The sequence below is a fragment of the Triturus cristatus genome, chromosome 5_2 (genome assembly GCF_964204655.1).
Source record: "Triturus cristatus chromosome 5_2, aTriCri1.1, whole genome shotgun sequence".
NCBI classification, from domain to species: domain Eukaryota; kingdom Metazoa; phylum Chordata; class Amphibia; order Caudata; family Salamandridae; genus Triturus; species Triturus cristatus.
Window position 1 is genome coordinate 585,345,763 of NC_140588.1, and position 20,335 is coordinate 585,366,097.

Below are 20,335 nucleotides of genomic sequence, written 5' to 3' on the forward strand. Positions count from 1 at the left end.
CACCCCAGTTCAGACATGGCCATATGCAAATCAGTCGGACCCTGTGCCTCATGGGAATAGTCCAGCCTGAACTGCCAAGCCATGTCTTCCCTGGACCGGAAACAAGCATCCTAGGACCGGTTGCTGGCATTTCAGCCGTCTTCAGCCAGGCTTGCTTGAATCCAGTGGCAAAGTGAGCAAGGGACTCACGTCTGAGCATACCCTGCCAACTTATGGCGAACAAAGCAAAACCAAAGGGAATGATGGACGGAGTGTTGAACATTGCAAGTACTCACCCCCAGTCAACTGATCTGGGTTTAATCCATCACCGTTCTTTAGCCCACTCTGCCACCCCAGTTCAGACATGGCCATATGCAAATCAGTCTGACCCTGTGCCTCATGGGAACAGTCCAGCCCGAACTGCCAAGCCATGTCTTCCCTGGACCGGAAACAAGCTTCCTAGCACCGGTTGCTGGCATTTCAGCCGTCTTCAGCCTGGCTTGCTTGAATCCAGTGGCAAAGTGAGCAAGGGACTCACGTCTGAGCATACTCTGCCAACTTATGGCGAACAAAGCAAAACCAAAGGGAATGATGGACGGAGTGTTGAACATTGCAAGCACTCACCCCCAGTCAACTGATCTGGGTTTAATCCATCACCGTTCTTTAGCCCACTCTGCCACCCCAGTTCAGACATGGCCATATGCAAATCAGTCAGCTTGTTTCCGGTCCAAGGAAGACATGGCTTGGCAGTTCGGGCTGGACTGTTCCCATGAGGCACAGGGTCAGACTGATTTGCATATGGCCATGTCTGAACTGGGGTGGCAGAGTTGGCTAAAGAACGGTGATGGATGAAACCCAGATCAGTTGACTGGGGGTGAGTGCTTGCAATGTTCAACACTCCGTCCATCATTTCCTTTGGTTTTAAAATTCTGTGTCATGACCTATAAACTGCACCTTTTAGGGTTCAGAGCGCACGCCATTGCCGAAATATTCTCTTTATTTTTAGGTCTCGGGACCATCCGGTCTGCTGAAGGCAGAACCGGAAGTCCGGAGATTTAATGTTTCTGAGAGTGGCTATTTAGCCCGCCTCTCTTTTTGCCTCTCCTCCATTGGCTGGCTTCCTAAACGGAGGCCAGCCATTGGAGGAGAGAGCCGTCCCTCCAAATAGGCTCCGTCTTTTTCAGATTCGGGGGCGTGTTCCGTGCTGTTCTTTCCACTTTTTAGCCACGCCCTTTCTCAGGCGTGTTTTTCTCTCCTCCAGCCAATGGCAAGAGGAGAGAAAAAGAAACACGCCCCAGAATCTGAAAACGCCACTGCGAAAGGCAGTGGTGTGCTTGTTTGTGCGTGGCACATAAAGGGACGGGACAGCAGGCGCTTTGACCTTTCCGTATCCAGAGATCAGGCGGTGCAGCGCTAGCCGTATAAACACTGAAGCCTCCCTCACAAAGAGAGCAGGCACTGTGGCCGGGCAGGCGGGCGGTCAGAGATTCCTTCCCGTTGCACAGAGAACGGGCAGCGCGAGCTCCCCTCCGACATGAAACAAGATGGAGATAACATCCCTTCAGCCTTGTGAGAGTGAGGGGCAGCGCGGGAGCCGGTGATTAGCATTCTGTAGGCACCAGACACTCTGCTGATGTCAGTTTACGACACTAGATCATCGTGTTGCAGAAAGAGCGCGCGTTAAGATAATGGACCAGCCACTTCGAGAAGGCAGAGTCGATGGGAATAGCAACGCACCACAGCAATCATCAATCCCTAGAACCCGGGGTGGGCACGAGCACGCGGGGACTGGGAACAATGCAGGAACTCATTAGGTAGATGAGAAATGCACTCACTTTCCACGAAAATATACTGGCACAAGGGAGGGGTTTAGACGTGCTGTTAGGTTCACGTGCTCCGGGTGGTCGGTCCCGCTGGTGGTATGGGTGTGGGGGAAGGGGTGCTGCAGCACCGACATACATCTTAGATGGAGTTTAGATTCAGAATTAAGAATAAAGAGGCCGCTATTTATTAGTCTTAAATCATTTGCTGCATATTTTAGTCCAAACATGTCATGACAGGAAGCTCCGTTTTGTGTTAGAGTCTCTTATCAACATATTGCTGGGGTACAGGTGAAGGGGAAAGACCAGTATTCCTGAGGTTTTTTAGCACATATATAAATACAGGCACGTGCCGGCTTTAGCTCAAAATATACCAGCAGTGTGGAAGGTACAGCCATTCACTTAAGACGGGTGATGTCAGTGACCAGTACCCCGACTTGTTCCGCCTAGGTCATCGCGCTGGCATTTCCTGCAATAGCCTCAACAGAAGTATTCTACCTGTCCAAGGGCCAAGCCGGCTGTGGGCATCACTGTGCTGGAGGAACTACTCACAGGGATGTCTCAAGTGTAGTCAAAATACACCTGGACTCAAGATCCAGAGGCACTTGGGAAAAACACTTCAACAGCACTTTTCAAACCAGTCTCAAAAGCCGAATATTTTCATAATCAACATGAATTCCTTAATGTTCTGTCTTTGTCCCTCTGATGTTCAACCGCTCATCATCTTCGGTTCCTTACTTCTCCCTCTGCAGGCTATTATAACACTGGACACGCCTGTGTAGTGCTACTCTGTAACAATGTTACCATTCAATCATTCATTCATGCATTAATTCATCTATTCATTCATTCATTCATCTGTCCATCCTGCCTCATTATCTTGTGATCTGGCTTATTTTCAGAGACTCTAAATTGCCCGAGGCCATGTTTGAGACATGAAGCCAGTCTTGGCCTTTTTTGCTCAATTTGCGGTTTGACATTTTATAGCTCTGCATGTGTAATAGGACAAGTCAGACTACAAGCACAGGCATAAGCAAACAACTGTACATCTAGCGCCTAAAATGGGACAACTTGGGATCTCTGTTGTTTGTAATATCTGTGATGAGTGGAGCCAAGCGGTTACTTCTTGCTAGCTTTCATCCCCACGACGTAGCAGTTTCTTGGCCAGTTGCTGCCCCTTGTGGACCCTTGACTACTACTTGGGAGTTATGTGAAGTGGGTGCTGCCGGGTCTCAGATATTGCTGAATAAAAAATATTACTTTAAAATGTAGCCCTATATTCATGTCATTCATTTATTGGAAAAATCACTGATAGATTTCTCAACAATGGCTGTAAAGACCCTAAAAGTATTCCATGTCAGCAATGTAATCCCTGTTTGCGTTTCACATGTTTGCGTTTCACATGGCGTGGAGGAACAAAGGGGTGGTGGAAACAATTCACACCAAAGGGTATAAATTAAGTTTTCGGGCTGTTTTTGTTCTGCTCAGGATATATATTTTTTCTCGACTTTTCAGATGGGAAAGATTTGACGTCGCAGGAGGCAAAGCCAGGTAGTTCCATTTTTGTTCCCGAAATAAGCAAAACGAGTGCAAACGTAGATAACTTTTAACACGAATTGGAATGTATGTCTGAAAATCCCTCTTGCACGCGAATAATGATTTGCTGTTAAATAAGTGTATATCTGCGTGTAACAATTGTTCCACAATCCAGGTTCTGTACTATAGACCGGGGAGAGTTTGAGTTTACTTAAACCTATATCTATGAAAACGTGGCTTTGTTTGTGCACATATGCGAATTAACTGAAGCTAGGGTACTGGGGTCGGGAGGCGCGCTGTCCAGATCAAAGACCCCCATCCTCACAGTGCCAGGGGGCAGTGTGTCCAGGTGGACGTTTTCCAGAATAAGAGTATCATTTTAAAATCCTACTCTGTTTTATTGTAGCGCCACTATTCCTGCCTCATGGTGATAAATGTACAGTTTACTTTGATAAATGTGCACTTCATAATCTGGTGGCAAGTGCGGGTCTCATAAACTGCAGGTGTGCGTTTTGTGGGACCAAGTTGGCGCCGTACAGCGATAAACTGGTCAGAGTGGGGAGGTGTTCACCTTAGGGCGCAAAGTGCTTACATCGCGGTGTTTAAGAGCATACTGGTGCCAGAGCTCGCCACCCGGTGAGAAGTGTTCATTAGGGCTCTCTATCTCACTACCTCACTCTCTATTTCAATACCTCACTCTCTCTCTCTATCTCACTACCTCACTCTCTCTCTGCTAATGCAATAGGTATCACATATGCAAAAGAAAAACGCTAATGCCAATAGAAATGACAATTCCATTTTTTTAGGGATACAAAAATGATTAAAAAAAATAATGAACAATACCAATAGCTCTACCTATAATATTGCCGAGACCATTGCATTGTAAATGCTTGTTTTTTTTATTGTTAATGTTGTGCTTTTATGGCTTCGGCTGAAAAAAGATTTGAATTGTTTGATTGATTGAGGGAAACCTAAGGAAGAATGAGCAGAGAGAGAAAGAAGTGAATAAGAATTAAAGAGATGAAGAAAAGAGATACAAAAGGGAGTATTAAAGACTAAAGGTTCAGGTTTCGTGACGCCTTTTCTTTTTTAAGCTCTATTTTCCTTGACCCCAGGATGACCATCTGAAATTTCCCAGGATCACAGATTTGCTGTTGACCTACTGAGACCTTGGATGGCCATCAGGGCTCAGAGGATTCAGATCTGTAACTGGATATCCCTCCAGAGTGGCCATTATAAGATCAGGGTGACACTGAAGTCCTGACAAAAATAAAATCTGGTGCAATAAAGAAAGTCCCTTAAATCGTGTTTCCTCATGCATCGATAGAATCAGGGCCATTTCTACCATTAGGCACGACTAGGTGACAGCCTAGCTTTACTTTCGTAGGTTCAAATTAAACAAAAATCCCCCTTTTGCCGCCCTAGCTCTTTTGCCGCCCTAGGCGGCCACCTAGTCTTGCCTAATAGTAGAAACGGCCCTGGATGGAATGTATGATGTAAGTAAATGAATGGTACAAAACAGTGATGAATGTGTGAACGTCCAACATGTGAAATGGCCCTTCAGACATTTCAATGGAAGTGCTACAGCCAATAGCATGTAGTGAGGGAATAATTATCTTTTTCCAGAACGATAGCGACATAGCTCTACCTGGCAGCTGTACAGTCAAGTCAGGCCTAAAATGGATACGTTATTTTCTTATGTCTAGTTACTTGAAGAAAAATAGCCCATTAAACACCCCTACATGGAACTGTATTCCATCTATTCTTATACACAACTATTTCAAGAATATTTCTTCACCCACAAGATTGGACGATATAATATATTAGAATTTCTTGCACATCACACTCTAATTTGCATTGGAGGCAAAGCAAAAAGAAGCAAGCACACTGCGGAGCCCCATAATTGAGGACACAGAAGACTACTTGCCAAAGTTTGTAGATGCAGAGTACTACCCACACATTCAAAAATAGAAGGATTCCTTATCAGAAATACAGGTTTCCGAGTGCAGACTCCTTAAAGAATACTCTTAAAAAAACAGAAAATTTAATTAAATAATGTAGAAAAAAGGGTAATTAGTAGGCAGGGTTATTCACACTTGGCTAGGTATAATACCACAGTCACTAATAGGTCCAGGCATGTCTCAGGAAATCAATAATTTCTTCACCCTTGGTAGCTAAGCAAATGAGCAGTCAATGGGCAGTCAGGCTTAATTTAGAAGTAACAGTTCTAATAAATACAACCTTGGCAAGTTGTTGGATTTATTGTTTCCATTATGTTCATACTTTAAATGATATGTTTAGCTTGCTCCAGTCAAAGGTCAGACTTTATTAAGTTCAATAAACCCTTCCCAAGTAAGCCTATGGGGCTAGCAGCACTACAATAGTACAAATAAAGGAATTGACTTTGGCTGTTTTTCCTTACCAGGGCATATAAAACATATTTTATATTGTCTCTGCTTTTTATGACAATGCACCTTACCCTTGGGGCACCTAGCGAAGATCTTAGGGGTGACTTAGGTGCAATTAAAAGGTAGTATTGTACATTAGAAGTTCTTCTAATTCCAAAGATGCATTTGGACACAGTTTTATTGTAAAACCAGCCTGGCTTTAAGATGCCACCAGATGCCACAGCAGTGCACAATGAAATGCATTAAGTCTACTGGGGTCTCTAATCCTACATGCCCTACCATATACCAGAGACTCACAGGTAGGTTGTCTATGCCAATTAGAATTATACCAATTACCATATACCTTTAAAAGAAAGAGCCCTGGCCCTGGTTAGCAGAACCCAGGCCAATTTCAGAGTCAGTAACCACCAGCATCAGTAAAACAATGTGGGTGATCAGTTAACAAATTATGTCTGTCCTACAAATAATCACTTATTAAGCCAGTACTATTCTCTTTTGTACTGAGCAATACTTCATAGACACACACCATAGAAATGGATAGGCACACAGAGCATTAAATGCACAAAGACCATTACATATATTTAGGAAGCTGGCAGTTTATGTGTTGTATCAAATGTAGGGATGCACCATGTAAATAGTCCAGATGATCCTTATTGGTTTGCAGGGGCCTACTTTAGTAATCCCAACTGCTCTTTTAGTAGTAGTGTGGGTGAGCAGTTTAGACTTATCAGAGGGGAGTGTTGAGCATTGTTGTACACACAGGGTAAATAAATGAGACATATTTAGAAAAATAACACAGGATTTTATATAAATTTAGACACCAAGATCATCAGAATCAGGTAAGTGCTTTCAGAGGTATAGATTTTTGCAGTATTAAGAAAATAGAGTCAAATAACGATTTTGAGGTATTTGCCTCGAGCACGGTAATATTATCCTATGGGGGAAACATACATTGCAAAGATATTCTTGTGAACAGTTATGGAGGATACCTTTAGGGACCTAAGGTGGTTTGAGGAGAAGGTCCAAAAAATAACCAGTAGTTCGAGTTTACCTACCCTGGTGAGTCTGGGTGCAGAGGTGCTGTTCGCTCTCGTAACCTTGATCACTATGCATTAAGGTCAATGAAAAGGTACCTGCAAAAGAAAGTCTGCAAGTGGGGACTTGGTGACAAGTCTGGCAGAACATAAAGGAGGGATCAGCTCTTGAGGTTCTCTGGGGCACAAGGACACAGTGGGTTTCCATGAACCCTGTCCTGGGGGCTCGGTTGTGGAGATGTTTTGGGCGGCACGTCGCTGAGGTTAGAGGCTCTCTGGCTTTGGTGATCTGGAGAGGGAGAGAAAACAGGACAGCAGGGACACTGTCAGTGTTGGCCTTGGTGATTCTGAAGTCCATCATCAGCAGGTCGGCTTCAGCATTGGTGGTGTCGAGAGTGGGCACACAATAAGCCTTGGTTGCAGCAAATACTCTAGCACCCAGGATATTGGTGCTGGATGACTCCTTGAGGGCCTGGTATCTCAAAACTTGGCTGGGAGATGTAACTGATCTCCTGTAGCAGCAAAGATGTCTTTCTGGTGAGATGCTCCATTGGTGGAACTAATGCTCATGTACAGGGCAAATGTGGTTAGTGCCTGCAGCTGCCAGCGGATGACTCCTCCACCCCAAGGGAGATGCTGCTTGGTTGTTGAAGTGCTGGACCGCACTCCACAGGCTTGGCAGGATTCATAGCTTTTGAACAAGCTTGGTTGGTTCAACTGTTGAAGTACCAGCAGCAAGGCACCAAGTTCAGGGTGAGTCCCTAGTTCTCACGGTGACTTGGTATGCTAATTCAATAGCCAACCTGCTGTAGGAGATGTGATCAACTTTCTCCAAAACAGGGATTGTTCCTGACCTCTTGGAACACTGTCTCTCTCAAACTGTGGGTCTGTAGTGGCAGGATCAAAGAGTCCAGCCGCCAGCACACTAGAAGACTGGTAAGCTTCAGGGGTACCTCCAATGTGCCCTCTGGGTGCATGTCATAATAAACCCAGCAATGGCATCAGTGTGGATTTATTAAGATGAGGTGTTTGATATCAAACACCATTATTTTCAGTGAAGCCATTATGTGGTTGGGTAATTCGTAATGACTAGTGCTCAGTACATATGCTTGAGATGGCTTCCAGATTATTTGCAATGCTGTGGCAATGGAACCAGACATCACAGGGGCATATCTTCTCATGTGGATATGTCCTCACATATAATGCAACAAACCCTGCCTTAGGAAACAAAGGCCTGCTGTAGGTGCGACTTACATATAGTATATGCAGTGTGCATAGGCCTGGCGCACAAAGAGTGTACGAATTTATGTTTTCAAAATTATTTGCTCCATTTCACTCATTCTGCAGTGGCAGGCTGCATTCAATTTTCGAGTGGGTCTCTTTGGGTGCCATATCACGCTCTGAAGTCCATAGGGACCCTCTTTAGTACCCATGCCCTGGGTACCAGAGGTACCATTTACTAGGGACTTACAGGGGTGCTAAAGTTCTTGCCAATTAGACATGTACCTGTGGTAAGATAAAGAGCACTGGCACTGGGGCCCTGATTAGCAGGGACCCAGTGCACTTTCAGTGGAGAAGCACCAGTACCAGGGCAAAGAGTGGAGATGGCCATGTCAAAAAGGGGCACTTCCATATAATATGCAGAAAAAACATTTGCAACATTTTCCAACAGACATATGGACTTCTGTTAACACACAGACACAAGCATTCAGGTCTAAATGCACACTAACAAACAGCCTTATATTAAGGTGTCTGGCAGGGGCACAGGGTTAAATGCATGAGTGTAGCATAGGATGGTGTGCAGCAGGGAGCACATGTGTTGAGTATCATTTGGACCAAGAGTGATGTGTATCAGGGAGGTGCAAGGAGTGCAACAGGGCAGCACTAGTGATAAACATCAGAGCCTCTTTGAGTGTTTTGCATCAGGTCCACTGAATGATGGCTATTCAAAGGCAAAGACATGTGTGCATTATAGGGGAGAATTGCAGCAGGGGGAACATGGTGATATATGATCGAACAAACTACGGTGTACACTAGGGATACTATGATGATATACCTCATAACAAGTATGACGTTGGCTAAACCTGTGCACTTAGCCAAATGTATGTTTTTACTTTTATTTTACGTCTATATTTATAATGGCAATAATCAAAAATTAAGCCCCATAAAGCAAATATTTGTTGGCTACCGAACCAGCACTGACTAAAACTAGGGCTATTTGGCTTAGTGCCATAAACTGATGAAGAGTAAAGCAAAACTCATCTTCATGAGGTGGTCAACATGACATTTTTGAATTGCTGTTTCAGAGTCTCTGATTTTTAGGTACCTTGCGTTTTGGGAGAAAATTATATGATGAGAGATATGGACAAGCATACACTCATCATAAATTAATTATATATTGTCAATCTTTTTCCGGAACCAGTGAGGACATAAAACATTTTCTTTGGTAGGTTAACTAAATGTATATGATAAACGTTACAAATGGCGGAGCTTTCACTGATTTTCACTAGAATTGGCTCTGTGCACTGCTCCTGGCATGCAATGCGCCACATAGAATACATCTTTATAAAGAGACACATCTACTAGATGAGAAATTGCTCCTGAGTAAGGGGCAGTGGAATGCATATTGATTGCACATGATAAGTATTCACCGATTTACTCACAATTTGCAGCCGGTTTGCATCAAAAACTCATGCAAACTAGAAAAACTGTTGTTTGGGATTTACTTTCCAGTGCAAAACTTTATTTGCATTGGAAATTAGCCCTATACTAATGCAAAGTTGCATAGGGTTGCGTTAGGGAGAGCGTATCATGGTTGGTACATGGGCATTCCCAAGTAACAACCCATATGCATGTTACATAAAGCCCTATCCACTAGCATTGGTAGACAGTGCATTGCACCCCAAAAATAACGCCTCTTTCAGGCTGGTGTTAACTTGAAGAAATGTTTCCAACTTTGCATTTGTGCTGTCTGTCAGCACACATGCTAAGTGGGAAAAGTGTTAAGCTATCTAAAAACATAGTATTTGATATATTCTGGAAGTATACCTTTTATGTTCAAAACCTATGCTTGACATCACCCTCACACCTTTACAATATGGTACAAAGGTGTATGCTTGCTGCTAAGCAGCCACAGGTGCAGCAGCGCTAAAGAAGAGAGCGGCAGGGCAATATGTCAGCATATATGGCAGCATATATGGAGATGTCCTGCTTTCATTCTTTCACACAACACAGCTAAGTGAGGCAGGTCTCTGCACTGCAGAATGCAGGTCAAATGGCAATAAAAACATCAAACTAGTTTTATAGTAATGACCAAGTTTCATCTGGACAGCTATGTGGCTCAGCCACAGGCCCCTCGAGCAACAGGCTAGGCATCAAACAAATAAAACTTGGAGACAGCACAGCACAAAAGATACAGGAGATGATTTCATTATCTTCCTGCCGAAGAAGGACCCCTGGCGATGACTAGAACAGTGCAAAAGCCATATATTTTGAAAGTCATATTTGAAAGAACAGACAGTTTAAAATACACACCAGATCCAAAAAGTAGATGTCGTCTTGAAAGATTGTTAGTTGGTGTTCACCGATGTTCATTGTTGTTAGGGTTTGAGGACACTTTTTTACATGCCAGATTACAGAATCATTTGCATCAGTACTTAATAAGATGTTAGGCTTTTAAGACTGCAGAATTCCGCACACATAGAAAGTGGAAAGAATGAGGAGAAATAAAGATATTTCTCCTCAATGTGCCTCACATGGGGAGGCGTATCTTTTTGGTGCATTCCCAGGTTCATCAGGTTTGGTACATCTGGGAACGCATCAAAAAATTGGGGAGTTGCATGGGAGCACCCACCGCAATGCCAATAGAAGGCCTACCTTGCACACAGTGTTTCAATGCAGCAATTTGCACTGCATTGCATTACTCCATATTTTTGAAGCCATTCAAAGCCACGCAAAGTGGCTTTGCAAAGCTTAAAAAATATGACTTAGAGATTTGAGTCACACTTCTACCACATTGCGAGGTGCAAGCATGCCATAAAGCTCTCATAAATATGCCCTACTGTATTTTCACTGTGGCTCTTTCTTTAAATGTTTCTGACAGCTAATGAGTTCATCTTTCACAATGCACATTTTACTATCTTAACGTCAATATCCGCCTTTACGATGCATGGCTATGCTATTAAACTAATATAAATCCATTCCATTCAATTCCATAACTTTATTTCGGTCTCATGGACCATAAAAGTAAATAGTCATAAAACGTCTCCCAAGGGAGTACACACAAGTGAACCATAAATAATACCTAACCATAGAATTATTTCATGTAAAAGAGAGTATGCAAAAAAGTGTCCCAATAAATAACTATACAGTTTGACACATTTGGCAATAATAACGTGCATTTTGTGATCTTCTAGGGGATAAGCTTAGGCAAGTCATATCTCAACCCTTCCAGCTCCATCTGCTTAGGAATCACTGGAACAGGAACATGTATAGTACAGTGCAGTCAGGGGTTTAAAAACGTATTTCATCAAAAGATATTATCATTAAAACTTTAAAAAGGAAGGAATAGATAGAAAAATGATAAAAGAATACAAACAATGTAAGTTTCTAGGGCCGTAATGGCAGGTTTAAAAAAAATCCAAAGTACACGCCACATTGAACTCAAGAAACGAGATACAGCAAAGACAATGGGGGCATGAGTGTCGTACTTTAGCACTCTAAATGCTTCTGCACAGTGTATAAAGCCTAGATTCCTGCAGAGTTGAAAAAGCCAGAGCTGTCTAGGCAATATAGAGCCAGGGCAGAAAAAAAGGACATGTAACTCTGTCTCTTCTTTAGAATTACAGCAGGGCACCATCCAGATAGAGTTTTGGACCATTTATTTGAAAAGGCACAGAGCAGTAGAGTCCCAAATCTGAACTGTACATATAATTTCCTTGCCAGAGTTGGTTGAATATCATACAGGAAAAGTTCTATGATGTACTCGTCCTTGATTTTTAAGAATTGGGTTGTCAAGCAGCTGGATTACGAGTTTTCCTGGATGTCGGCAAATTTGTGCCTCCTGAAGGATTTGACCAATTCTGACCATGAAATTAAAAGGCTTGATTCTTCAGGATTGCTCCATATGTCTGCTTTGCCCAACCTGTTTCAGACATCCTTTATGTATACAAACCAAGGTATTTTACTGATACCCAGGAAACACAATAGCTATTTGAGCTCAGACTGATAGGCGGCCAGTTCCGGGGTCACCCACAATCAAAGCAAGAATGTTATGAGTCTAAAGCCGATCCCTCTCCCAATGGGCCTAATGCCCAAGTCCAGGCATAGGGGGGCGAGGGGAGTGCTAGGGGGGAGGCCTAACAACTGTCTCATGAAATTGTTGTCTACCTTGTTCAGGCTACTAGCAGTGCAGTGCCCTCATAATTCTCCCCCATATAATGTTGCACCCCTTGCTTGTACTTTGTAAATCTCAGCTATTGGCCTGGCTAATTTGTGGATGGAAGTTATGTACATTTTTGCAATTCCTCCTATGGTCTGAACAAGCTTAAAGCTTGCTTTAGCCATTTGCAGCCCCAACTCCAGGTTTTCTGTCAAGGTGACACCTAAGTAGTCAAAGACCGACACTCTTTCAAGCATAGTGCCATTCAAACAGGGATGAGAGCGAGACCTGTTGGCAGGATTTAAGACCATAAATTTGGTATTCTGTGTATTAATCTCCAGCCCCCTGGTATTATAGAAGGCAACAAAGCTGGCAAGAATTCTCTGGATTCCTATAGGCGTCTTTGAAAGTAAAAGAGTGTTGTCAGCAAACATCATTGCTGGAACCTTACTACACGCTATCTTGGGGGCATCATTATCCTTAACCTTCCTGACTTGGTCAACCAGTGCATTGATGAATAAACAAAGCAGAGTAGGTTTGATCACACATCCCTGCCGTAGCCCTTATTTAACCGGGAAGCGGGGGGTTAATTCACCACTTTTTCCATACCTCACTTGAGCAAAATTACCTTCATGCAGTCTCATCAGGATGCTATGGAGGTAAGGGGGATCCACAGATCTCTAAGTATACTCCATAATTTGGCCCTGTGCACAAGATCAAAAGCCGACTTCAGATCCGCAAATATTAGGTAGAGGCTGCCACCCTCTATTGTCACTGTTTTCCAGAAAATAATTAGAAGTCTGAATATCGATAGAGGTGTTTTTTCTGAATCTGGCTTGATAAGGGTTCAAGATCTCTTGTTCTGCCATCCACGCCTGAAGACGGTCAAGGAGTAGCTGTGCAATCAATTTCTGGGTAACGTCGATCAAACTGATTGGCCTGTAATTAGTGGGTAGAAGGGGTCAACCCTTTTTAAGGACTGGGACAATTTTTGACCCAAGTGAGGTATCATGAAGCTCCATGCCATTCATAATAGCATAGATAAGGTGCCCATATTTTTCCAGACCCAGCTCTTTATCGAAGGGAAGCTTGCTAATTGCATTTAGCACTTCGGACATGGTAATCCCTGGGGCCGCCTCCTGGGTAAACACAGTAAGAATTATGGAGGCTTCATCAGTTTGGCCCACAGCTTCCTTGGTGGTGTATAGAGCCTGCAAATGAGTCTCCCATACTTCAGATGCTATATTTGGCTCACGGCTGTCTTCCCTTCGTTATCACATACACTAGCTATGGTCCAGAAAGCCTTCATGTGTTTGTTAATTAGGGCAGCCTCCCATCTGTCCAATTCCCAGATCTTTTTTGCTTGCTGGATGCTGTCTTTATACAGCGCCCGATTCAGTTTAGTTCGGTGCTTGTCCTTTGCTTAATGGCTTATAGCAGAGCCCGTTTGGCTTTTTGGCATTTGGCATTAAACCAAGATTTGCCCTATGAGTTACCACTGGATAGAATACATCTACCAATTTGGATGTTAATTCTTCATGCAGTTTTGCAACTCTCTCAATAGTTAGTGGAGTACCCTCTGGAATTGTGTCCTCTCACATTTCTATTAAAATCGGGATTATTGGCTGATATAAATCCTTTAGTGATTCTTGTTGCTTGCATGTAAGTCAATATCAAAAGCTCAGATATTCCCCCATAATGCGCCAGTCAACGATAATGTTGAGAGGCCCACATATATTAGTCAGTAGCGTTTTTCCATGTGTGTACTATCATGTGCCAGTCAATATCATGTGAGTACTTCCTCCATTCCACGTGAAATACCAAAGGTGCTAATGTATACCCCCTCTTAGGCCAATCAGTATCGGAATTCCAAGTATCCAGGAATGCCTTTTAGGACAGTCAATGCCCTGTGCCCATATCTGCTTCTTATGCTAATCAGTGGCATGTGCCCAGGAATCCCCAAACAGTAGACAATTTCACAATGTGAACATCTATGCTTCACCAGCCTCTTGATGCAAAGCCCCACCTACTCCCACATGCTAATTAATTCCATTTTGTGCTCATGTATGCCACCGTCAATGGGAACATGCTATTTGCTCAAATATGCTCCATATAACAGTCAATGCCCGGAGAATGAATGCGCCCCATAGGCTAGTCACTTCCAACATGTGTCCATGTATGCTCTATATGCTAAGCAATGCCATCACGTGCCAGGAAGGATTTCCAAAAAAAGAAAAAGCACACAAACCCGCACCCCCTCACACAATCGCAGTCTTACAAGATTTAGTTAGTGAGAGCTTCTCTCCTGTTTTCCTTTTGTTAAAGTGCTAGGTGGATTGAAAAGGGACACTGCTGTAGCACTGTCTTGAGGCGCTATTGTAGTACCATAGGCAATTCATCCAGGACATCATATATAGTAATGGCACTCTAGAATATATCCACTTCCCTTTGAAAATGCCCTTTTGCTTCGAAAGATTTAGAACCTTTTGACAAATCTTAAAAACATTTGGCACTCACTTGGATCATCCAGTTACATTTTAGCACATCATTGGAGGTGTTAAGAGTGAGGTCTGTGATTATGGCATTTGCAATATCAGTGATGTTATGTCCTAGGTAATGACAATACACAATGGGTAACTGTGCAATATTGTCCTATATTGTCCGATATTGTCTTCAAGGAGTTCTGGTGTCATCATACGCTATACACACGGCAAGGTCCTGATTGCTTAGCCAAAACTTGACAGAAACGTTGCAGCTGCCATCTTATCTATCGGTAAACGTTCCCCGGGGCTGAAATATTGTTTGCATACCATTTGAAGGGGTCAGGTGAGAGCTTTCCTGACCCCTTGTGTATGTTACAAATGAGGTTAAAGCATGTTTGATAGGCAGTAAGTAATTTTGGCAGATAATGTTTTTTATGCACACGGTCGCGATCCACGGATCCATTGTAGGGCTCAGTGCTGCCCCACGTGTATATTTGCAATCTCACACGTGGCCTTAGAATATATATATACATATATATGTGTACATCCACTGTGACACCAATACAGACTCTCTCATACCCATTGACACACCCATACAGACACTCTCACACCTACTCATGCACCCATCCACTCTCATAGCCATGCAGACACTCACACACTCAGTAGAATACCCATATAGTCACTCTCACACACACTTACATACCCATACAGATCCTAAAACACACCCACTTACATACTGATACAGACACTTTCACATCCACTCATATACATATGCAAACACTCTCACACCCACCCAGATACTGATGCAGGCAATCTCACAACCACTCACATACCCATACAGAGACTGTTACACTCACTCACATACCCATGCAGGCACTTACACAGTCAGATACCTATACACCCACTCTCATATCCACTCTGACACCCATACAGATACTCTAACACCCACTCACATTCCCATACAGACACTCTCACACCCATGCACATACCCATACAGATACTCTCACACCCATGCACATACCCATATAGGCACTCTTGATGTCCCTCAAATATCCATACAGACACTCACACACTATCTCTAACACCCAACAGACACTCTGACACCTACTCACATACCCATAGAGACACTCTCACACCCCTCACACACCCATACAGATATCCTCACATTCACTATGATATCCACACAGTCAATCTCACACCCACTTCTATACTCTTACAGACATTTGTCATTCCCACTCTGACACCCATAAGACAGTCTCACACCTACTCACATACCCATACAGGCAATGTCACACCTACCCACACATACCAACACTCTCACAACCACTCACACTCAGATAGACACTCTCTCACCCGCAGGCAGACCCACTTACATTTATAGTTACCTGAGCTAACTATAACTTATGCCCTCACAATGTACTGCTTATAAATTCACACATTACATAACACATAACAGGGTCATTGACATCACTGATGGCATGACTGAGTACATCTCAAATGACATCACTGATGGCATCATACACAGAACCACTCATACACCTACACATACCCACATAAAAGTTCTTATGCACCCACTCACATACCCTTTGACAGACCTATACAACCACTTAAACACTTACTCACTCAGCCATAGAACCACTCACACACCTACTCACACACCTATACATGCACTGACATGACCACTCACTGACCCCTGCAGCTATGAACACAACCAGTTTCTCACCCATACAACTCACACAGCCACACACTCATCCATACAACTACTCACACATCCACTTCTTCAACTATCCAACCACTCATACAACTATTCACTCACCCTAATAACCTCTGTACACAGCCATACACTCACACATATAACTACTCATACACCCTCTCACACACCCACACAACTACTTACATTCCCATTCATACAACTACTTACACACCTGCACATTCACCTGTACAGACACTGACTCACATACCAACTTACTTAACTAAACACCATCTCAAAAAGACAAATACTCAACTACACAGCTGCCCATACTGCCACTGACCAACTCATATAGGTACTCCCACATGCACTCACCCACCCACAGAGCCACTCACACAGCCACTCACTCCCTGATTCAGCCACTCACCCACCCATTGAGCCACATACACATCTACTCACCTACCCATACAGCCACTCCCACACTCACTCGCTCAACATACAGCTACTTAAACACAAACTCACTCACCAATACAGCCACACACATACCCAATCACTCACCCATATAGCTGCTCACACATACTCACTCACCATTACAGCGACTCACATACCCACTCACTGACCCATACACAAACTCACACACCTACTCACACACCCATACAACTAATTACAAACCCATTCACACATCCATACAACCATGTACACACCTGCACACTCACCCATACAGACACTCAGACACACACTGACTCACACACCAACGTAATTAACCAAACACCCTCTCAAACAGACAAATACACACCTATACAGCCACTCATACTGCCACTGACCCAATCGTATAGCTACTCAGACCCGCACTCACCCACCCATTGAGCCACTCACACAACCACTCACTCTCTGATTCAGCCACTCACTGACCTATAGAGCCATGTATACATGCACCTGCCTACCCATACAGCCACTCACACACCCACTCACTCACCCATACAGCTACTCACACACACTTACTCACCAAGACACCCACTCATGCACCCAATCACTCATCTATACAACGACTCACACATACTGACTCACCAATACAGCCACCCACACACCCACTCACTTACCCATACAGCAACTCAGACACCCACTTAGCCACTCATGCACACACTCATACATACCTAGTCACACACCCTCCAGCCACTCAGACAACCACTCACACACAGATTCAAACAGTCTCACAGCTGCTCAGATGATATATGCTAGAAACATTATCACTCATTAGTAGTACAAAGAAAACAGTAATTTAGAAAAAATGTTGAGCTCACTTTTCTGGGTACATACGAGTGGGGGTTAATGACCACAAAAGTGAGGCTAAAATTTTTTGGTAAATTGTTTTGTGTTTTATATATAAGTTGCATATCATTTTCAATCTGCTATAAAGCCCCTGCATGCAACTATTTAAGTGGTTCATTATTGTTTAGTGCAAAGTGCTATGACACGTTCATTTAGAGCTACGTGTGATACAAAAATATGTATATTTGTATGAGGCACAAACTATATGTGATATAAGGGTGGGCGTCAAATTCCGTTCCGCTCATGGAATTTGCGATATTTTGACATTTTGCGTTTCGCGGAAAGCGTGAAAATGCCAACATTTCCGCGATGTGCAGCGTTGCAGAGATTTTTTTCATGTTTGCGCTTTGAAAATGCGTTCTCGCACGCACGATCGCCTTACCGTTCGCTGCCGAGTTTTCTGATCCGTTCGCGTGCTCCACGAGATGCTGATAGCCGGTCGCGCTATCCAGCGAGAGTTCGCGAACACGATCATATCATTCACATCGCCATCAGACACCGCGAGAGTCTGAGATCACAAACACATCATTTTCCACCGCGAGAGAGAGCGTGAGGTCGCGAACACGTCAATCTCCACTGCGACAAAGAGCATGAGATCGCGAACACGGCATTTTGGATGCGCCATTGACATCCAGTGGAAGTGTGGTGAAGCTCACGATCGCGAACACGCCAAATTTTCAATCTGGAGAAGAATATTATCTCTAGCAGCATAAAACCTTCTGTAATTGATGATTTGGATGAACAAAACTCCTCAGATTGACATTTGGCTGTCCTTTTTTGTGCAAGGAGTCCTTTTAAAAAAAAACGTTTTGGGTGGAGAGGGAGGAAGTGCCACAGAGTCTCGAACTTCCTCTTCCTGTCCAGCAGGCTCCTCCCAGTGCTTTGTCCATCTCCTGTTCATTCTGCCTTTGGATTTTGAGCTGGAAGGATCACTCTTTGTGTCTGCTGCATCATTATCATTGGATTTGAGGACTTTTGAATTTGATATTTTACAAGTACATTGGTGTTGTGTCTGTTTGATCGGGGGCATTGCAGTTGCTGCAACTACAATTTTGGTACTTATCATTCTTTTTTTTTTTAAATTGTTGTTGGTAGCCAGTAGGCCCAGAGCTAGTCATGGGTGGGTGCATGATGAAGCAACTGTTCCTTTGGTGTGTGTTGAATGTATTTCAAACAACATTTAGGGCATGGATGGCATTGGATTGAGTTGGAAAATGTTTTTTGGGGGGTATTTCTGTTTTTGGGTGTGTGTTAAAGAAATTCCTTTACTGTGTGTGTCTGGTGTGTTGGTGTGCTCCCTGCAGACCTTGTTTTGCCCTGTGGATTTTCGTTTTTGCATTTTATTGCATTAAAAAGGCAAAGCAGTGGGGTTTAGCATGCATCCTTTGCCTGGCCTCTTTTATAGACATTTTGTCATTTCATTGTTTCCCAGACCTCCTGCTTGTTGCTTGTGATTTGTGAGTGTCCATGTGGCTGGTGGCCTTTTCTCGTGGGAGTTATTAGTGTGCTGCTTTTGCCATATAGGCCTGCATGGTATTCCTTTGTGGCCTAGGCTTCTTGTTGTGGGCCTGGCCATGAGGCTGGCAACCATTTTGAAGGCAGGCAGTGTGCTTCTTGCAATAGGCCTGCATTGTCTGTCTTCTGTTTCTTGTAGTTGGGTGGGCCTGGCCATGTGGCTGGTGGCCATTTTGAAGACGAGTCCTGCAGGCTTGTGTGGCCTTGTCTGCCCACAGGCCTGCTTTCATACAGTAGGCTCAGAGCAGGCAGCCACTGGTGCATTAAACACGTGTTTCTGTGTGTTCTGTTGAATTCAAACATCATTTAGGGCATGGATGGCATTGGATTGAGTTGGAAAATGTGTTTTTTGGGGGGTATTTATGTTTTTGGGTGTGTGTTAAAGAAATGCCTTTGTTGTGTGTGTCTAGTGTGTTGGTGTGCACCCTGCAGACCTTGTTTTGCCCTGTGGATTTTCGTTTTTGCATTTTATTGCATTAAAAAGGCAAAGCATTGTGGTTTAGCATGCATCCTTTGCCTGGCTTTTATAGGCCTTTTGTCAGTTAATTGTTTCCCAGGCCTCCTGCTTGTTGCTTGTGATTTGTTTGTGAGTGTCTATGTGGCTGGTAGCCTTTTCTGGTGGGAGTTATTAGTGTGCTGCTTTTGCCATATAGGCCTGCATGGTTTTCCTATTGACTTACAGCTTCCATCCATCCCCTTTGCCAGCAGCAGCTCCCTTCCATTACCTTTGTATTTTGGTTGTTGTTCTTATTCTTTCCTATCCTTCCTGAGAGTGTAGTGTGTACACTGTACACAGTAAGTAGTATACCATAGCCCTTGTTGCCAAAGTCTCACAAATTTCTACACTATATATTTTATTTGTTTGTTTGTACTAGTAGTAATTGAACCACAACAACAAATGCAACATTTACCTGATGTTCTTCTCCTGGCTTATTTGCTTTTAGGTGCACAAAAAGACAGAGGAGGAGGTATCAACATAATCCATTGTACTGCCAGACAGAAGTCCTGCTGCGCACCACATCATGTCCACGTGTGACCACAGACATCTATGCAACTTGTGCACCTGCGTCCTGCCTGACATCTGAAGAAGATGGCCCCAAAGAAAGGTGCCAGGTCCTCCAGTACCAAAAAAGTTGCAGGTGAGAAGAAGAAGGAAGAGAAAAA